The 6,492-nt window shown below is 44.1% G+C and overlaps 1 pseudogene; it reads right to left on the minus strand.

Moving 5' to 3' along the window:
• Positions 1-1,747: 1,747 nt before the first annotated feature.
• Positions 1,748-5,993, minus strand: LOC121149402 (annotated as a pseudogene).
• Between the last annotated feature and the right edge of the window lie 499 nt (positions 5,994-6,492).

Consider the following 6,492-nt stretch of genomic DNA (forward strand, 5'->3'; position numbering starts at 1 on the left):
AATTACTAAAGAAAGAAATGATAGTGAAGACGCCTCCCACCTCTCCAGGCACAATTAGCCAGCAAGATGACCTGTAATTTCAGCAGGAAGTTTTCTTTCTGCAGAATTCTCAGTCTGCCAGGAACATCTGAGATTTGAGGTCTCTCGGGCATTTGGTGGTCTGGTGTAGGGGGCAAATCTCCACAATTAGCAAATCTCAACAAGGGGGTATGGGGGGGGGGAGAGAGATAGAGAGAAAGAAAACTTTCCATATGCTGGCTCACTCCCCAAATGCCTACAAAAGTCAGGGCTGGGCCTAGGTGAAGGCTAGAGAGTCAGGGGCTTCATTCTGAACTCTGTCTGAGTGGTGGAGGTCCAAACACTTGGTGTATGTTTCCTTTCTAGGCATATTATCAGGGAGCTGGATCATAACTAGAGCACCTAGGAATTGAGCTGGAGTTCTGATGTAAGGTGGTGGTGTTCCAACTGGCAACTTAGCCTGTTGTGGCACAAGGCCAGCTGTTAGGTGCAAAAGATCCCCAAACCATGCATAGACAGGTTCCACATGCAACAATGCAAAAACAAAGAAACTTTATTGCTAGCTCGAGCTAGAGTCCATGTCTCATCCATTGCAGTGGAGTCTTGACAAGGACCCCGCTGGTCTCTTGCAGATTCTTTTTATTCCCTCCTAGTCACGTACAACACGTCTCCAGCAAGCAGTCCTTATCTTGGTCACGTGTAACTCATACATGTAGGCCGCATTCCCGTGCAGCCCGTACCAGTGCAGACCACATTCCACCTGCGGACGTGCGGATGCCCCTGATTGGCCCATCTCCAAAGTCACTGCCCCTTGCCCACTGCATCACTCTGAGGAAAATGCAACTGTGAAGTGAAGTGAGACTTAGGCCTACTCCCTGACCTTAGGCCCATCATGGCATCAGTCTTGTTCTTTATGCAGGAAAGCCAAGCAATGATTATAGAAGCCAAATATAGCGGTTATGCTAACAGTGAAGAAATTCCCTTATCACTACTGTTGTTAAGAGTAAATCCCTACCACCCAGCCTTGCACCCCGAACTCCACACAGCTCCCACAGGCACCATTTTAACACTATATATATATATTTTTAAAAAAATATTTATTTATTTTTATTGCAAAGTCAGATATACAGAGAGGAGAAGAGTCAAAGAAGAAGATCTTTTGTCTGTTGATTCACTTCCCAAGTGCCTACAATGGCCGGAGCTGCACCAATCTGAAGCCAGGAGCCAGGAACCACCGTGCTGGACCCTTAAACACTATATTAACTAATTCAATATTGAAATGACATTATTAGTCACAAAATATTATTATTCCTATTTTGCGGTTGAGGAAACTGAAGGACATCGATGGAGATTTTCTAGGACAAAACCCCTAGGAAGTAGTAGCCCTTGGAATACAGCCCAGGTAGTCAGGTCCTGATTTTGACATTTATTGAAACACTGTGCTGCCCTTTATCAGATCACTTTATTTATTTATTTGTTTATTTATAATTATTTAAAAAATGATATTAAGACTTTACTAAACTATATGAAAAGATGTGATAAACATTAACGTTTATGGAACCGCAGCTCAGCCAGACCAGATCCCTACGATGAGGGGATGGTTCCCAGCCTGACGTCATTTGTCTGAGGGGTCACAGGGAGGTTCTGCTGGGGATGCACATGTCCTTCCATGCAGCCTGTTCGGCCAGCTCCATCTCCAGATGGTCTCCTTCTGCTGCAGACATGCACACCCAGTTGTCTGCTTCTTAGAACAGACGTTTACCTTCCTCATCCACCACTCTTGCGGGGAGGGCTGGGACCATGCAGGTGATTAATTTGGCCCATTTTGCATGTTTTCTGGCGGCTGTCTTCTGTCATCATGTCTGGAGTCAGATGAACTTCCGTAGCCTCCTCTTCTTTTCATATCTTGCTGAAGCAAAGTTTTGAAAAACAAAACCATAAACTCTGCTGTTCCTCAGAAGAAATCTGTTTATCAGACATAATCTCCATGAGGACTGATTATGGCTGTCCAACACTTGTCCATTCGAGATATAGACTATCTTGTCACGAGGGTCCTTGCTAGAGGAGCAGCTAGATCATTCTAAATGAGCAATGTGGCGTATCTAGCGTGTTTGCCTTCTCCAGGTGCTAATACCCCCATGTCTGGGAAATGGTTCTTAGAAAACAAAACAACATTCATGCCTTTTATGTATAAATCACAGGTATTCATAGAGTATACAAACAGTAGGCCTGAGGTTTTAAAAGTTAATGGGGGAACATATGGCTGAGAAATAATGTCTAAAAAAGGCTCTACAGGATGGCAGTCATAGGAAGAAAAGCCGAAAAATTTAGATGCAGAACATTGCTAGGTACACAGCAGCACTTTATGTATTTTTTTAAAGCTATATTTACTTATTTAAAAGGAAGAGTGAAAGAGGAGAAAAGAGAGAGAGAAGGAGGGATAGAGGAGAGAGGGAGGGAGGAGTGAAGGGAAGCGGAGAGGGAGGAACAAGGAGGGCGAGGAAGACATCGTCCATCCCCTGCCTCCCTGCCCAAGTGACTGCAATGGCTAAGGCTAGACCAGGACAAAGCCAGGGATCAAAATCACCATCTGAGTCTTCCAGTGGGTACAGGGCCCAAGCATTCAACCATCATGTACTGCCTTGTCAGGCACATCATCAGCAGGAGCGAGTCCAGCCTGCACTTTGGTAAGAGATACTGGCATTGGAAGTGGCATAAAGTGCTGCACTTCACACATCTGCAGTTTAAATTCTCTGGCCTTTTCTGTCATTCGGCTTCAGAAGAGGAATGGGGCTTTGTTAATGCAGCCTGAGCATTCCCCTGGCTGAGGAGTTTGAGTGTAACACATATAGACGAGAGACAGGACACAGATCCTGCCTGGGGACCTGCCCCGGAGCAGGAAGCACGGGAGTGACGAGCTCACTGAGATAGACTGCAGTGCACACTGAGCTTAGTTATTAAGCACAATGTTTGAAAAATTATGCAAGATTTCAATGTCACAATCAGTCTGCTATTCAAGAATAGATGAATATTCAAATCTAACAAATACATGGGGTAAATAATTTCTGCAGTAAGTGTTACAGATCTCTTGGGTACTAGGAATAAATGCAAAGTAAGTTCAGCTTTATAGAGTATGGAAAAATACCCCAAATTTCCATGTACATCTGAAGAAATTATTTCATTTACATATACTATTTGGCTATCTATATGCTAATCTACCCATAAAACCTTATCTTGAAATGAAAAATTAATGCTGAAATAGCACAATTAAGTACCTTCCTCTTTTTCTCTCTGTTTGGAGTCATATTGCTTTAATATCTTATTGGAATTACTTATGCTGCTTTTGCCTGCCTGGCCACATTAATCGCCTGAATTCTATATATGATGAGGATACAATTTATGAATATACCTCTTGTGATAATTTAGAAGTGTATAGAGCCTTTAGCAAACCTCTTTGGAGAGGTACTGAGTGAGATGAAACCTGCAGAGATGCTCTTGGTAGGCAGTAGAACTACCTACTTTACCTTTCTTGCGATTCTGTTAATACAGCTTCTCAATCAAGTGCATCTCTTATCAGCTTCTTGTAGAATCTCTTGACAACTATTAGAGAACTGAAAACAGTTATTTGCCAATGAATAGCTTTCTTAGCTATTTTGTCAGAGGAAGCCTGGGCCCTCTTTTTAATCTAAAGTAAGGCTCAAGTCAGAGTTGAGGGCAGATGGACCCTTCCTAATAACTACTTGTTCTCTGGAGAGCTGAGAATTAGGACAAAGTGAGAGAGCCAGTTCTCTGTGGGAAGTGCAGTCTAGATCAATACCATCTTGCAAGATATAATCTCTATCCTTACTCCACCCCCAGCCAAGCCTCCTAGGCCCCCACATCTAGGTAGCTAACTGGCACATAGAAAACCATTTTTTTCCTCTTCCCTGATTTGCCTCTCTTTCCCCATCAGGTAGCTACTGTGGTCCTGATCTTCTGCTGCAATAGCCTCGGGGAACGTTCTGTCTTTCCCTACCTAGGCTTGACTCTTTCTTCCATGGGAGAAGAGAGGATAAGACAGGGGTCTGCCCTCATGGAAGCTTTCCTAATTGATATCACTTTCTTTAGGTGGCAATTCTTTTTTTTTTAAGATTTATTTATTTTTATTACAAAGTCAGATATACAGAGAGGAGGAGAGATAGAGAGGAAGATCTTCCATCTGATGATTCACTCCCCAAGTGACCGCAATGGCTGGTGCTGTGCCGAGCCTGAGCCAGGAGCTAGGAATTTCCTCCAGGTGCAGGATCCCAAAGCATTGGGCCGTCCTCGACTACTTTTTCCCAGGCCACAAGCAGGGAACTGGATTGGAAGTGGGGCTTCTGGGATTAGAACCGGCACCCATATAGGATCCTGGTGCGTTCAAGGCGAGGACTTTAGCCTGTAGGCCACGCTGCTGGGCCGTTTAGGTGGCAATTCTAAAATTTGAACCAAATAAAAACAATTAAGGGTTGAGGAAGGTTGTTTGGTCCAAGGCGTCTTCTTGGAGTTTTGTGGAATCATAGAGTGGCATTAAAATTCTCTGTCTAATGAGATGATGCTGGTTTTCATCAAATCCCAACCACTCTGTGACAGCAATGGGACTTCCTAGCCAGGTTTCTGACTGCAGGAGACCCAATTAACGGAAGGTGCCAGTTACTATGCTCTGAAATTCATTGATTTCTTTCCTTTTCCATTTCTTCTCTTCCCCCTCACTTTTAAAAAATATTTATTTATTTTTATTGAAAAAGCAGATATAAAGAGCTGATCTGAAGCCAGGAGCTTCTTCTAGGTTTCCCATGTGAGTGCAGGGTCCCAAGGCTTTGAGCCATTCTCCACTGCTTTCCTAGGCTGTAAGTAGAGAGCTGGATGGGAAGTGGAGCAGCTAGGACACGAACTGGTGCCCATATGGATTTCTAGTGCATGCAGTGAGGACTTAGCCACTGAGCCATTGTCCTGGATCCTTCACTTTTCTTCCCTTCCCTGTTCTGTTATATTTTAAAAAAAGTTTTGTTTATGAGACATAATTACATAAAGACACACACACATACACACACAGACTGAGAAATTGAAAGAGCAAGAGAGAGAGAAAAAGAGAGAGAGAGAGAAATAGGTCTTTCACATGCTGGCTCAATCCCTGGATGTTTGCAATGGCTAGGTCTGGCCAGGCTAAAGGCAGGAACCTAAAGCTTCATACAGGTTCCCATGTGTTTCAGAGGCCCAAGTACATGGACCAACATCATCTGCTTTTCTAGTCCAGTCTGTGGATCAGAAGTGGAGCAGTCAATACCTAAACCAGCACTCATGGGATGCCAGTTATCACAGGTAGCTGCTTAGTTTGCTGTGATAATGCTGCTGAGGCTGTGCTCCCCATGACTTGCTTCTGGGCAACAGCTGGTGAGCAGGGATGCTAGGCAATGCTGTTCATGGGAGACCTGGGACTCTGCTGGTGGCTGTTGGAGGCAGACTGCCGAGTAAGGGTCTTCCAACCATTCTGCTTTCTTCACCTTCCTCATACCCTGATGGCTCTGTAAATTCTTCTGTTTTCCTCCCCATGTTTTGTTACATGTTCTAGCACATTCATTCAGTCTGGACTTGGCTTCTTAGAGATCACAAGTAATGGTATGATCTACATACTAGTCAGTTCCCACATTTTGTCCTCTGCCCTCTCTCCTGTCTATCTACTCACTTAGCAGTTACACTCAGGACAGGTGATCTGAGATCATTTATTTTGCTGTACTTAGGTCTTATTTGTACATTGCTCTGTGATAAACAGACACTAGATTCTCAAAAGCCTTTTGAGTATCCCAGAGACCAGGTCTTACTGGTGATCGCCTAATCTCTTTATACATTATGCTGTCCTGGAGGTGGTCTCTCCAAGGGCCATCTTTAATTTTGAAGGTATGCACATTACCAGTCATTGGCCTGAGAGCAAGATGGTTACTGCCTTCCATAGTCATGTTTCGGACTCCTCTGCCCCAGAGTTGAGGGAATTCTTTCATTTCCGTGCAGGTGTGTAGACTCCTTGGAATGGTAGCAGCTTTAGCTCCTTTGTACCCAGAGCTCTCCTCTAACTGATCTGCTATGAGTAGATTTTTTTTCATTCATGAGTGTTCAGCAAAGTGGTGCATCTGAAAAGCAAGGAGTAAATGACTGTAGTAGTAGGCAAGGGGGTGCTGAAAGCAAGAAAGCAGAGAGGAGAGGGAAATGTGTCCCCTGCTTTCCAGCACACAAATGACTTCATCAGAGGGATGAGTGAGAAAGAGCTCTCTGTTGTCCATGTAATCTTGCACTGGGGGCAGGAATAACACACTGCACATCTCTTGGGTGTGTGCAGTAAGCTAGGCAAAAGCTTAGTGCTTTCCCCATACCACATTTAAATTTCTTTGTGTCCCTGGGAGATGGGGACTAGCATAATATCCTCTTGTGTAGCTGAAGACCCGAAGGTTAAAATGGTTA

This window comes from Ochotona curzoniae, unplaced genomic scaffold, assembly GCF_017591425.1.
Source record: "Ochotona curzoniae isolate NIBS_2020 unplaced genomic scaffold, NIBS_Ocur_1.0 scaffold_4701, whole genome shotgun sequence".
Taxonomy (NCBI): Eukaryota; Metazoa; Chordata; class Mammalia; order Lagomorpha; family Ochotonidae; genus Ochotona; species Ochotona curzoniae.